The sequence below is a fragment of the Syngnathus typhle genome, unplaced genomic scaffold (assembly GCF_033458585.1).
Source record: "Syngnathus typhle isolate RoL2023-S1 ecotype Sweden unplaced genomic scaffold, RoL_Styp_1.0 HiC_scaffold_140, whole genome shotgun sequence".
Classification (NCBI taxonomy): Eukaryota; Metazoa; Chordata; class Actinopteri; order Syngnathiformes; family Syngnathidae; genus Syngnathus; species Syngnathus typhle.
The window spans coordinates 155001-169633 of record NW_026872046.1 but is presented as its reverse complement, the minus strand read 5'-3'; positions in this window follow the sequence as shown (position 1 = coordinate 169633).

Genomic DNA, 14633 nt, shown 5'->3' with positions numbered 1-14633 from the left:
AGCTGCGCCCCGTCCGAGTCAGACTCGGTCGGTGCGGCCCGCTGTGGCCAGCTGGCAACTAGCTACGGAAGGGTACCGGCGCTCCCGACGAACCCGCCGGGGTGGCTGGTGACCAACGCTGCGTTCGGCGCTTATTGCTGTGACCGGGAGGGAAGCTGCGCCCCGTCCGAGTCAGACTCGGTCGTTGCGGCCCCCCCGAGCCCGCACGCCTCTCGCGGAAGGTCATACGCCACCGGCGGCACGAAAGACGCCTCCCGCAACGCGGTAGTCGGGAAAGGCTATTCGGATAGTCGAGCAGAGTTGCGACAACACATCCCGCGGTGCCGTCTGGTTAGGCAAGGGTTTGAGAAACAGCATTCGCGGTAGACCGGCGCGGCCGGCGGACACCCACGCGGCGTGCCGCAATCGGATCGCGCGCTCGGCCTCCGTTGATTTCCTCTAGGTGGGTGATTCGGGGCGTCTCGGTCTCGCTGCCGTTCGGTCGCGCCAAGGCCTGCGGGGGCGGCGCGTAGCGCACGCTCTCGCGGCGGCCGAGGCGCTAGAGTGCGACCCGCAAGTGGGGAGGAACCGTCCACCCAACGCCGGCGCGAGCCGGGGCCGGTGGGGGCCCTACCAAGGCGGGTCATGAGTGCCAGTCGGTCAGTTCGGGAGAAGGGGAGGGTACTCGGAGGCCCGCCGGGAGCAGACGGGGGTCCGGAAGCTGAGGGGGGTGAAGGACGGCGGCCGGGAGCAGACGGCCGTCCCCGGGAGGGGGTGTTCGTTCACGTGCGGACGCCGGGAGCAGGCGGCCGTCACGCGATTCTGCCAACCGTTCCTACCGGCCTGTGTTTAAGGAGGCGGCCGGTCCTCCGTCCTTGGATGGATAAGATTCGCAGATTTTCGCCCGGCCTGTGTTTAAGGAGGCGGCCGGTTCCCTCCTTCCTTCCTTTCTTGGATGTATAACATTCGCAGATTTTCGCCCGGCCGGTGGTTTAAGGAGGCGGCCGGTCCTCCCTCCTTGGATGTATAACATTCGCAGATTTTCGCCCGGCCTATGTTTAGTGAGGCGACCGGTCCTCCCTCCTTGGATGTATAACATTCGCATATTTTCGCCCGGCCGGTGGTTTAAGGAGGCGGCCGGTCCTCCCTCCTTGGATGTATAACATTCGCAGATTTTCGCCCGGCCGGTGGTTTAAGGAGGCGGCCGGTCCTCCCTCCTTGGATGTATAACATTCGCAGATTTTCGCCCGGCCTATGTTTAGTGAGGCGACCGGTCCTCCGTGGAGAGCGACCCGCAAGTGGGGAGGAACCGTCCACCCAACGCCGGCGCGAGCCGGGGCCGGTGGGGGCCCTACCAAGGCGGGTCTCATTGCCTGTCGGTCAGTTCGGGAGAAGGTGGGGGTACTCGGAGGCCCGCCGGGAGCAGACGGGGGTCCGGAAGGTGAGGGGGTGAAGGACGGCGGTCGGGAGCAGACGGCCGTCCCCGGGAGGGGGTGTTCGTTCACGTGCGGACGCCGGGAGCAGGCGGCCGTCACGCAATTCTGCCAACCGTTCCCACCGGCCTGTGTTTAAGGAGGCGGCCGGTCCTCCACGAGAAGAATTCTGCCAAACGTTCCACCGGCCTGTGTTTAAGGAGGCGGCCGGTCCTCCCCGTCGTTCCGCCGGCTTGTGTTTAAGGAGGCGGCCGGTCCTCCACGAGAAGAATTCTGCCAAACGTTCCACCGGCCTGTGTTTAAGGAGGCGGCCGGTCCTCCCCGTCGTTCCGCCGGCTTGTGTTTAAGGAGGCGGCCGGTCCTCCACTATTCCTTCCTTGGATGGAAAGCATGTAGCACTTTGAAAATTTTCGAGCACTGTGACACTTTGAAAATTTTCGAGAGTTTTTGTACTTAGAAAATTTTTCGCTCTTGCACTTCCAGAGTGCTTTGCGGTAGCTCCTAGGTTCGCTGTCCGAGCATGTGAACACTTTTTGGGGGGGAACACATCGCTAGAGACACCAGCCGCCTGGTTCTCGGGGCCAAAACTTGTGTTCCCCACACTCGTTCTGACTATATTTTGCGATTTGGGGGTAAAGGTAATGAGTACAGTGACTAGGGGGACCAACTCATCGTACTCTGGCGCACCAACAGACCAAAGCTGGTACTGCACTTACCCCTGGTACCCCAACGCCTGGTACCTGACGGGCGAGAGGCTGATTTTTCGCTATTTGCGGCCGACCGAGGGAACCAGACAAAGCGGACACTTTACGGCGCAAGAGCCGTTGGCACTTAGAAATTTTTCGACAAAGTTGGCGCGAGCTCCAGAAGGAGAGGCTGATTTTTCGCTATTTGTGGCCGACCGAGGGAACCAGGCAAAGCGGACACTTTACGGCGCAAGAGCCGTTGGCACTTAGAAATTTTTTGACAAAGTTGGCGCGAGCTCCAGAAGGAGAGGCTGATTTTTCGCTATTTGTGGCCGACCGAGGGAACCAGGCAAAGCGGACACTTTACGGCGCAAGAGCCGTTGGCACTTAGAAATTTTTTGACAAAGTTGGCGCGAGCTCCAGAAGGAGAGGCTGATTTTTCGCTATTTGTGGCCGACCGAGGGAACCAGGCAAAGCGGACACTTTACGGCGCAAGAGCCGTTGGCACTTAGAAAATATTCGCCAAAGTTGGCACGAGCTCCAGAAGGAGAGGCTGATTTTTCGCTATTTGTGGCCGACCGAGGGAACCAGACAAAGCGGACACATTACGGCGCAAGAGCCGTTGGCACTTAGAAAATATTCGCCAAAGTTGGCACGAGCTCCAGAAGGAGAGGCTGATTTTTCGCTATTTGTGGCCGACCGAGGGAACCAGACAAAGCGGACACTTTACGGCGCAAGAGCCGTTGGCACTTGCGCGAGCTCCAGAAGGAGAGGCTGATTTTTCGCTATTTGTGGCCGACCGAGGGAACCAGACAAAGCGGACACTTTACGGCGCAAGAGCCGTTGGCACTTAGAAAATATTCGCCAAAGTTGGCACGAGCTCCAGAAGGAGAGGCTGATTTTTCGCCGTTTGTGGCCGACCGAGGGAACCAGACAAAGCGGACACTTTACGGCGCAAGAGCCGTTGGCACTTAGGCGAGCTCCAGAAGGAGAGGCTGATTTTTCGCTATTTGTGGCCGACCGAGGGAACCAGGCAAAGCGGACACATTACGGCGCAAGAGCCGTTGGCACTTAGAAAATATTCGCCAAAGTTGGCACGAGCTCCAGAAGGAGAGGCTGATTTTTCGCTATTTGTGGCCGACCGAGGGAACCAGGCAAAGCGGACACTTTACGGCGCAAGAGCCGTTGGCACTTAGAAATTTTTTGACAAAGTTGGCGCGAGCTCCAGAAGGAGAGGCTGATTTTTCGCCGTTTGTGGCCGACCGAGGGAACCAGGCAAAGCGGACACATTACGGCGCAAGAGCCGTTGGCACTTAGGCGAGCTCCAGAAGGAGAGGCTGGTTTTTCGCTATTTGTGGCCGACCGAGGGAACCAGGCAAAGCGGACACATTACGGCGCAAGAGCCGTTGGCACTTAGGCGAGCTCCAGAAGGAGAGGCTGATTTTTCGCCGTTTGTGGCCGACCGAGGGAACCAGGCAAAGCGGACACATTACGGCGCAAGAGCCGTTGGCACTTAGGCGAGCTCCAGAAGGAGAGGCTGGTTTTTCGCTATTTGTGGCCGACCGAGGGAACCAGGCAAAGCGGACACATTACGGCGCAAGAGCCGTTGGCACTTAGGCGAGCTCCAGAAGGAGAGGCTGATTTTTCGCCGTTTGTGGCCGACCGAGGGAACCAGGCAAAGCGGACACATTACGGCGCAAGAGCCGTTGGCACTTAGGCGAGCTCCAGAAGGAGAGGCTGATTTTTCGCCGTTCGTGGCCGACCGAGGGAACCAGGCAAAGCGGACACATTACGGCGCAAGAGCCGTTGGCACTTAGAAAATATTCGCCAAAGTTGGCACGAGCTCCAGAATGAGAGGCTGATTTTTCGCCGTTTGTGGCCGACCGAGGGAACCAGGCAAAGCGGACACATTACGGCGCAAGAGCCGTTGGCACTTAGGCGAGCTCCAGAAGGAGAGGCTGATTTTTTCGCTATTTGTGGCCGACCGAGGGAACCAGGCAAAGCGGACACATTACGGCGCAAGAGCCGTTGGCACTTAGAAAATATTCGCCAAAGTTGGCACGAGCTCCAGAATGAGAGGCTGATTTTTCGCCGTTTGTGGCCGACCGAGGGAACCAGACAAAGCGGACACATTACGGCGCAAGAGCCGTTGGCACTTAGGCGAGCTCCAGAAGGAGAGGCTGATTTTTCGCTATTTGTGGCCGACCGAGGGAACCAGGCAAAGCGGACACTTTACGGCGCAAGAGCCGTTGGCACTTAGAAAATATTCGCCAAAGTTGGCACGAGCTCCAGAAGGAGAGGCTGATTTTTCGCCGTTTGTGGCCGACCGAGGGAACCAGACAAAGCGGACACATTACGGCGCAAGAGCCGTTGGCACTTAGGCGAGCTCCAGAAGGAGAGGCTGATTTTTCGCTATTTGTGGCCGACCGAGGGAACCAGGCAAAGCGGACACTTTACGGCGCAAGAGCCGTTGGCACTTAGAAAATATTCTGAAATTCTCACCGACCTCCGTGGTGGAGAGGCCGAATTTTCGACATTCGTGGCCGACCGGGGAACCGTCGCCACTCGGACAACTTGTGCGGCAGCCCTCGGTGATTTTAGGACCGCTTTTTCACCCTCGCTGTCCGACCGGAGAACCGTCGTAGCTCGGACAGTTCGTGTGCCAGCATCCGCTGGCACTTAGAAAATTTTAAAAAAGAAAAAAATAGTCTTCTGCATATACGTTCTGACTATATTTTGCGATTAGGGGGTAAAGGTAATGAGTACAGTGACTAGGGGGACCAACTCATCGTACTCTGGCGCACCAACACGCCAAGGTTGGTACTGCACTTAGGCTGATTTTTGCGCTATTCGCGGCCGACCGGGGAACCAGCGCGGAGCGGACACATTACGGCGAATGAGCCGTTGGCACTTAGAAAATTTTTGAGCTTTTTTCGAACTTCCGTGAGGCTGATTTTGCGCTATTCGCGGCCGACCGGGGAACCAGCGCGGAGCGGACACATTACGGCGAATGAGCCGTTGGCACTTAGAAAATTTTTGAGCTTTTTTCGAACTTCCGTGAGGCTGATTTTGCGCTATTCGCGGCCGACCGGGGAACCAGCGCGGAGCGGACACATTACGGCGAATGAGCCGTTGGCACTTAGAAAATTTTTGAGCTTTTTTCGGACTTCCGTGTGGAGCTTTGGGGCCGTTCCGCCTAACTTTTTATGCCCGATTAGGCTTCCAGGGAGGCGGCTAAGCATTATTGACCAATCATGGAGCTTTTTTCGGACTTCCGTGTGGAGCTTTGGGGCCGTTCCGCCTAACTTTTTATGCCCGATTAGGCTTCCAGGGAGGCGGCTAAGCATTATTGACCAATCATGGAGCTTTTTTGGGACTTCCGTGTGGAGCTTTGGGGCCGTTCCGCCTAACTTTTTATGCCCGATTAGGCTTCCAGGGAGGCGGCTAAGCATTATTGACCAATCATGGAGCTTTTTTGGGACTTCCGTGTGGAGCTTTGGAGCCGTTCCGCCTAACTTTTTATGCCCGATTAGGCTTCCAGGGAGGCGGCTAAGCATTATTGACCAATCATGGAGCTTTTTTGGGACTTCCGTGTGGAGCTTTGGGGCCGTTCCGCCTAGCTTTTTATGCCCGATTAGGCTTCCAGGGAGGCGGCTAAGCATTATTGACCAATCATGGAGCTTTTTTGGGACTTCCGTGTGGAGCTTTGGGGCCGTTCCGCCTAGCTTTTTATGCCCGATTAGGCTTCCAGGGAGGCGGCTAAGCATTATTGACCAATCATGGAGCTTTTTTGGGACTTCCGTGTGGAGCTTTGGGGCCGTTCCGCCTAGCTTTTTATGCCCGATTAGGCTTCCAGGGAGGCGGCTAAGCATTATTGACCAATCATGGAGCTTTTTTGGGACTTCCGTGTGGAGCTTTGGGGCCGTTCCGCCTAGCTTTTTATGCCCGATTAGGCTTCCAGGGAGGCGGCTAAGCATTATTGACCAATCATGGAGCTTTTTTGGGACTTCCGTGTGGAGCTTTGGGGCCGTTCCGCCTAGCTTTTTATGCCCGATTAGGCTTCCAGGGAGGCGGCTAAGCATTATTGACCAATCATGGAGCTTTTTTGGGACTTCCGTGTGGAGCTTTGGGGCCGTTCCGCCTAGCTTTTTATGCCCGATTAGGCTTCCAGGGAGGCGGCTAAGCATTATTGACCAATCATGGAGCTTTTTTGGGACTTCCGTGTGGAGCTTTGGGGCCGTTCCGCCTAGCTTTTTATGCCCGATTAGGCTTCCAGGGAGGCGGCTAAGCATTATTGACCAATCATGGAGCTTTTTTGGGACTTCCGTGTGGAGCTTTGGGGCCGTTCCGCCTAGCTTTTTATGCCCGATTAGGCTTCCAGGGAGGCGGCTAAGCATTATTGACCAATCATGGAGCTTTTTTGGGACTTCCGTGTGGAGCTTTGGGGCCGTTCCGCCTAGCTTTTTATGCCCGATTAGGCTTCCAGGGAGGCGGCTAAGCATTATTGACCAATCATGGAGCTTTTTTGGGACTTCCGTGTGGAGCTTTGGAGCCGTTCCGCCTAACTTTTTATGCCCGATTAGGCTTCCAGGGAGGCGGCTAAGCATTATTGACCAATCATGGAGCTTTTTTGGGACTTCCGTGTGGAGCTTTGGGGCCGTTCCGCCTAGCTTTTTATGCCCGATTAGGCTTCCAGGGAGGCGGCTAAGCATTATTGACCAATCATGGAGCTTTTTTGGGACTTCCGTGTGGAGCTTTGGGGCCGTTCCGCCTAGCTTTTTATGCCCGATTAGGCTTCCAGGGAGGCGGCTAAGCATTATTGACCAATCATGGAGCTTTTTTGGGACTTCCGTGTGGAGCTTTGGGGCCGTTCCGCCTAGCTTTTTATGCCCGATTAGGCTTCCAGGGAGGCGGCTAAGCATTATTGACCAATCATGGAGCTTTTTTGGGACTTCCGTCCGTGTGGAGCTTTGGGGCCGTTCCGCCTAGCTTTTTATGCCCGATTAGGCTTCCAGGGAGGCGGCTAAGCATTATTGACCAATCATGGAGCTTTTTTGGGACTTCCGTGTGGAGCTTTGGGGCCGTTCCGCCTAGCTTTTTATGCCCGATTAGGCTTCCAGGGAGGCGGCTAAGCATTATTGACCAATCATGGAGCTTTTTTGGGACTTCCGTGTGGAGCTTTGGGGCCGTTCCGCCTAGCTTTTTATGCCCGATTAGGCTTCCAGGGAGGCGGCTAAGCATTATTGACCAATCATGGAGCTTTTTTGGGACTTCCGTGTGGAGCTTTGGGGCCGTTCCGCCTAGCTTTTTATGCCCGATTAGGCTTCCAGGGAGGCGGCTAAGCATTATTGACCAATCATGGAGCTTTTTTGGGACTTCCGTGTGGAGCTTTGGGGCCGTTCCGCCTAGCTTTTTATGCCCGATTAGGCTTCCAGGGAGGCGGCTAAGCATTATTGACCAATCATGGAGCTTTTTTGGGACTTCCGTGTGGAGCTTTGGGGCCGTTCCGCCTAGCTTTTTATGCCCGATTAGGCTTCCAGGGAGGCGGCTAAGCATTATTGACCAATCATGGAGCTTTTTTGGGACTTCCAGCCGGTGCTTTGGGGGCCTTCCCCCTCACTTTCTACGCCCGATTGGGCTTCCAGGGACGCGGCTAAGCATTTTTAACAGAAATGGAGCTTTTTGCGGAGCTCCAGCCGGTGCCACCGGCAGGCCGTGCACGCGGACGAGATGACCGAAAGAAGCTCCAGGAGAGCGGATGGACGCTTTTTAAGCACCGAGGCGGAGATCGCGGAGCTTTAATAGACTTCCAGCGGGCCCAAAGCGGCCAGGCAGACGGCGCAGCGCGACCTGGTACCTCGCACGGGACGCATCGCCCCCCCCGCGCACAGTTCCAGGGGGCCGGGATGACGTTTCAAAGCTGCCGCTGCAGCTGCGGCGGGGAGTGGCCTCCCTCCGGTGGACACGACGAGTAAATGACACCGGCCGCTGACGCAAACCCACGCCGGACAGGAGAGCTCAAAAGCCGGGTAACATTTCAAGGAAGACCCCCCCTGCGCAGACCTCCACTAGGCCGGGATGACTGTTCAGCTGTGGCGGGGAGTGGCCTCCCTCCGGTCGGCACGACGAGTAAATGACACCGGCCGCTGACGCAAACCCACGCCGGACAGGAGAGCTCAAAAGCCGGGTAACATTTCAAGGAAGACCCCCCCTGCGCAGACCTCCACTAGGCCGGGATGACTGTTCAGCTGTGGCGGGGAGTGGCCTCCCTCCGGTCGGCACGACGAGTAAATGACACCGGCCGCTGACGCAAACCCACGCCGGACAGGAGAGCTCAAAAGCCGGGTAACATTTCAAGGAAGACCCCCCCTGCGCAGACCTCCACTAGGCCGGGATGACTGTTCAGCTGTGGCGGGGAGTGGCCTCCCTCCGGTCGGCACGACGAGTAAATGACACCGGCCGCTGACGCAAACCCACGCCGGACAGGAGAGCTCAAAAGCCGGGTAACATTTCAAGGAAGACCCCCCCTGCGCAGACCTCCACTAGGCCGGGATGACTGTTCAGCTGTGGCGGGGAGTGGCCTCCCTCCGGTCGGCACGACGAGTAAATGACACCGGCCGCTGACGCAAACCCACGCCGGACAGGAGAGCTCAAAAGCCGGGTAACATTTCAAGGAAGACCCCCCCTGCGCAGACCTCCACTAGGCCGGGATGACTGTTCAGCTGTGGCGGGGAGTGGCCTCCCTCCGGTCGGCACGACGAGTAAATGACACCGGCCGCTGACGCAAACCCACGCCGGACAGGAGAGCTCAAAAGCCGGGTAACATTTCAAGGAAGACCCCCCCTGCGCAGACCTCCACTAGGCCGGGATGACTGTTCAGCTGTGGCGGGGAGTGGCCTCCCTCCGGTCGGCACGACGAGTAAATGACACCGGCCGCTGACGCAAACCCACGCCGGACAGGAGAGCTCAAAAGCCGGGTAACATTTCAAGGAAGACCCCCCCTGCGCAGACCTCCACTAGGCCGGGATGACTGTTCAGCTGTGGCGGGGAGTGGCCTCCCTCCGGTCGGCACGACGAGTAAATGACACCGGCCGCTGACGCAAACCCACGCCGGACAGGAGAGCTCAAAAGCCGGGTAACATTTCAAGGAAGACCCCCCCTGCGCAGACCTCCACTAGGCCGGGATGACTGTTCAGCTGCGGCGGGGAGTGGCCTCCCTCCGGTCGGCACGACGAGTAAAGCTATTTAGGAAAATCTGAGATAAATATCACTTGCATAATAATTTGGAACACGGTCCCGTGTTCCAAATTATTATGCAAAATGTATTTAGACACCAGCAATCGCACTTAGATTTGTTTCTTTTTTCTTTCTTTTAGCTTCCATAATGTTACCGGGCGCTGACGCAAACCCACGCCCGGCAGGAGAGCTCAAAAGCCGGGTAACATTTCAAGGAAGCTATTTAGGAAAATCTGAGATAAATATCCTTTGCATAATAATTTGGAACACGGTCCCGTGTTCCAAATTATTATGCAAAATGTATTTAAGTGTCATAAAGATTACATTTTTTGTTTTTCAAGTACTGAAATCACCCTCAGTCATGGTACAGTCCATGGTAGTCTGCCAGGTGAGCGCAATTGTAGTAATTAACAAGTCTATTTAAGTTCCGCGTTTTTAAGCGTTCGGCCATTTCGTTCAACCATGGGGAGGAAAAAGGATCTCTCTGCTGTCGAGAAGCGTGAAATCGTTCGATGCCTTGGACAAGGTATGCAGACATTCGATATTGCACGAAAGCTTAAGCGCGACCATCGAACTTTGAAGAAATTCGTCGCTGATTCGGAGCAAACGCGCGTTCGTGCAGACAAAGGCACGACAAGGAAGGTTTCTGCAAGACAAACAAATCGAATCAAGAGGGCGGCTGCAAGCATGCCACTAAAGACGAGCAAACAAATATTCGACGCTGCTGGTGCCAGTGAAGTCCCACGAACGACGAGGTGCAGGATCCTCCAGAGGCTTGCAGTTGTGCGGAAACCCTCCATTCGGCCACCCCTGAACAACGCGAACAAGCAGAAACGGCTGCAGTGGGCCCAGACTTACATGAAGACAAATTTTCAGACAGTCCTGTTCACCGACGAGTGCCGTGCCACCTTGGATGGGCCAGGTAGGGTTTTTTAAGTTTTTCCTTGCACTTTTGAGAGCTCAGGGGATGCTTTGAGAATAATTGTCAATTTCTGTCAATGTGAAGCCCTTTGAGACTGCTTGTGATTTAGGGCTATACAAATAAACTTGATTTGACTTGACTTTACAGATGGATGGAGTCGTGGATGGTTGGTGGACGGCCACGATAGCCCAACAAGGCTGCGGCGTCAGCAGGGAGGTGGCGGAGTGATGTTTTGGGCCGGAATCATGGGGAGAGAGCTGCTTGGCCCCTTTAGGGTCCCTGAAGGCGTCAAAATTACGTCTGTTAACTACGTGGAATTTCTGACTCAACACTTCTGTCCATGGTACAACAGGAAGAACCGTGCTTTCCGTCAAAAGATCATCTTCATGCATGACAATGCACCGTCTCATGCTGCAAGAAATACGTCAACGTCTTTGGCATCTATGGGAATAAAGGGAGAGAAACTGATGGTGTGGCCCCCATGCTCCCCTGACCTCAATCCTATTGAAAACTTGTGGAGCATCGTCAAGCAGAAAATCTACGAAGGTGGGAGGCAGTTCAATTCCAAAGAGCAGCTCTGGCAGGCTATTCTTAGATCCTGCCAAGAAATTCAACCAGAAACTGTACAAAAACTCACAAGTTCAGTGGATGGAAGAATCGTGAAGCTGCTGTTGAACAAAGGGTCCTATGTTAAAATGTAACTTTGTTTTTTATTGAAATAAAGGGTCCTATGTTAAAATGTAACTTGTTTGTCTTTTCTTTGAAATAGCTTTTGATTTCAGTAAATATGACCTCCTAATGCTGTAAATTCTTAAGATGGGCATTTCAGTTCATAAAAACCTATAAAATGTTATAAAACTCTGTTGTGCGTAATAATGTGGAACAGTGCATTTTAAGTTTTTTATTTTTTAAAAATTCTGTGATCATTCGGAGGTTTGTTCAATAAAATTAGAATTCATCAAAATAATGGTTGATGACTTGAAAATTATGCTGACTCATTTTGCATCGACTATTTAGGAAAATCTGAGATAAATGTCACTTGCATAATAATTTGGAACACGGTGTAAGTGCGATTGCTGGTGTATTTACTCGTCGTGTCCACCGGAGGACGGCAAATCCCCGCCGCAGCTGCAGCGGCAGCGCTTAAATGTCTTCCCGGCCGCCTGGAACTCTGCACGGGGCGTGTTTCGTCCCGCGCAGCGGTACCAGATCGCGCTGCGCCGTCAGCCGAGCCGCGCGCGGTCCGCTGGAAGTCTACACTGTGTTCCAAATTATTATGCAAATTGTATTTATGTGTCATAAAGATTACATTTTTTGTTTTTCAATTAAACTCATGGATGGTATTACGTGTCAGGGCTCTTTGGATCACTGAGATCAATCTCAGACACCGGGGATCATTACCGGCCAGTTGAGCCCAAATTAAGGAAAAACTACTTAAGAATGGTGTTCCACATTATTAAGCAGATAATTTGAAGTTCGCTTTGAGCAGTGGCGGACGCCAACCCACGACCGGTGGGAGAGCTCGGAGGGCGGATGGGCTTTCAAGGAAGCCCCCCAGGCCGGTCCCACTCGCACTTAGAATTTTTTTTTTTTTTGGCTTCCATAATGTACCGGGCGCGGACGCGAAACCCACGCCGGGCAGGAGAGCTCGAAAGGCGGCTAAGCATTCAAGGAAGCACCGTCTGGAGCTTCAGAGCCGTTCCGCCTGACTTTTAACGTAGAGTACCGGGCGCAAACCACTAACTCAAGCCCGGCATGGCAGCTCGAAAGGCGGCTAAGCATTCAAGGAAGCACCGTCTGGAGCTTCAGAGCCGTTCCGCCTGACTTTTAACGTAGAGTACCGGGCGCAAACCACTAACTCAAGCCCGGCATGGCAGCTCGAAAGGCGGCTAAGCATTCAAGGAAGCACCGTCTGGAGCTTCAGAGCCGTTCCGCCTGACTTTTAACGTAGAGTACCGGGCGCAAACCACTAACTCAAGCCCGGCATGGCAGCTCGAAAGGCGGCTAAGCATTCAAGGAAGCACCGTCTGGAGCTTCAGAGCCGTTCCGCCTGACTTTTAACGTAGAGTACCGGGCGCAAACCACTAACTCAAGCCCGGCATGGCAGCTCGAAAGGCGGCTAAGCATTCAAGGAAGCACCGTCTGGAGCTTCAGAGCCGTTCCGCCTGACTTTTAACGTAGAGTACCGGGCGCAAACCACTAACTCAAGCCCGGCATGGCAGCTCGAAAGGCGGCTAAGCATTCAAGGAAGCACCGTCTGGAGCTTCAGAGCCGTTCCGCCTGACTTTTAACGTAGAGTACCGGGCGCAAACCACTAACTCAAGCCCGGCATGGCAGCTCGAAAGGCGGCTAAGCATTCAAGGAAGCACCGTCTGGAGCTTCAGAGCCGTTCCGCCTGACTTTTAACGTAGAGTACCGGGCGCAAACCACTAACTCAAGCCCGGCATGGCAGCTCGAAAGGCGGCTAAGCATTCAAGGAAGCACCGTCTGGAGCTTCAGAGCCGTTCCGCCTGACTTTTAACGTAGAGTACCGGGCGCAAACCACTAACTCAAGCCCGGCATGGCAGCTCGAAAGGCGGCTAAGCATTCAAGGAAGCACCGTCTGGAGCTTCAGAGCCGTTCCGCCTGACTTTTAACGTAGAGTACCGGGCGCAAACCACTAACTCAAGCCCGGCATGGCAGCTCGAAAGGCGGCTAAGCATTCAAGGAAGCACCGTCTGGAGCTTCAGAGCCGTTCCGCCTGACTTTTAACGTAGAGTACCGGGCGCAAACCACTAACTCAAGCCCGGCATGGCAGCTCGAAAGGCGGCTAAGCATTCAAGGAAGCACCGTCTGGAGCTTCAGAGCCGTTCCGCCTGACTTTTAACGTAGAGTACCGGGCGCAAACCACTAACTCAAGCCCGGCATGGCAGCTCGAAAGGCGGCTAAGCATTCAAGGAAGCACCGTCTGGAGCTTCAGAGCCGTTCCGCCTGACTTTTAACGTAGAGTACCGGGCGCAAACCACTAACTCAAGCCCGGCATGGCAGCTCGAAAGGCGGCTAAGCATTCAAGGAAGCACCGTCTGGAGCTTCAGAGCCGTTCCGCCTGACTTTTAACGTAGAGTACCGGGCGCAAACCACTAACTCAAGCCCGGCATGGCAGCTCGAAAGGCGGCTAAGCATTCAAGGAAGCACCGTCTGGAGCTTCAGAGCCGTTCCGCCTGACTTTTAACGTAGAGTACCGGGCGCAAACCACTAACTCAAGCCCGGCATGGCAGCTCGAAAGGCGGCTAAGCATTCAAGGAAGCACCGTCTGGAGCTTCAGAGCCGTTCCGCCTGACTTTTAACGTAGAGTACCGGGCGCAAACCACTAACTCAAGCCCGGCATGGCAGCTCGAAAGGCGGCTAAGCATTCAAGGAAGCACCGTCTGGAGCTTCAGAGCCGTTCCGCCTGACTTTTAACGTAGAGTACCGGGCGCAAACCACTAACTCAAGCCCGGCATGGCAGCTCGAAAGGCGGCTAAGCATTCAAGGAAGCACCGTCTGGAGCTTCAGAGCCGTTCCGCCTGACTTTTAACGTAGAGTACCGGGCGCAAACCACTAACTCAAGCCCGGCATGGCAGCTCGAAAGGCGGCTAAGCATTCAAGGAAGCACCGTCTGGAGCTTCAGAGCCGTTCCGCCTGACTTTTAACGTAGAGTACCGGGCGCAAACCACTAACTCAAGCCCGGCATGGCAGCTCGAAAGGCGGCTAAGCATTCAAGGAAGCACCGTCTGGAGCTTCAGAGCCGTTCCGCCTGACTTTTAACGTAGAGTACCGGGCGCAAACCACTAACTCAAGCCCGGCATGGCAGCTCGAAAGGCGGCTAAGCATTCAAGGAAGCACCGTCTGGAGCTTCAGAGCCGTTCCGCCTGACTTTTAACGTAGAGTACCGGGCGCAAACCACTAACTCAAGCCCGGCATGGCAGCTCGAAAGGCGGCTAAGCATTCAAGGAAGCACCGTCTGGAGCTTCAGAGCCGTTCCGCCTGACTTTTAACGTAGAGTACCGGGCGCAAACCACTAACTCAAGCCCGGCATGGCAGCTCGAAAGGCGGCTAAGCATTCAAGGAAGCGACGCCGGCCGGTCCGCGGGCCAAATAGGGTCCAGTAAAGTACCGGGCGCGGCCACTAACGCCTTGTGGCGGTCGCCTTGTGGCGGTCGGGGGGTGGCGGTCGGGGCTGGCGCTTGGGGCCGGTGGCGGTCGCCTTGTGGCGGTCGCCTTGTGGCGGTCGGGGGGTGGCGGTCGGGGCTGGCGCTTGGGGCCAGTGGCGGTCGCCTTGTGGCGGTCGCCTTGTGGCGGTCGCCTTGTGGCGGTCGCCTTGTGGCGGTCGCCTTGTGGCGGTCGCCTTGTGGCGGT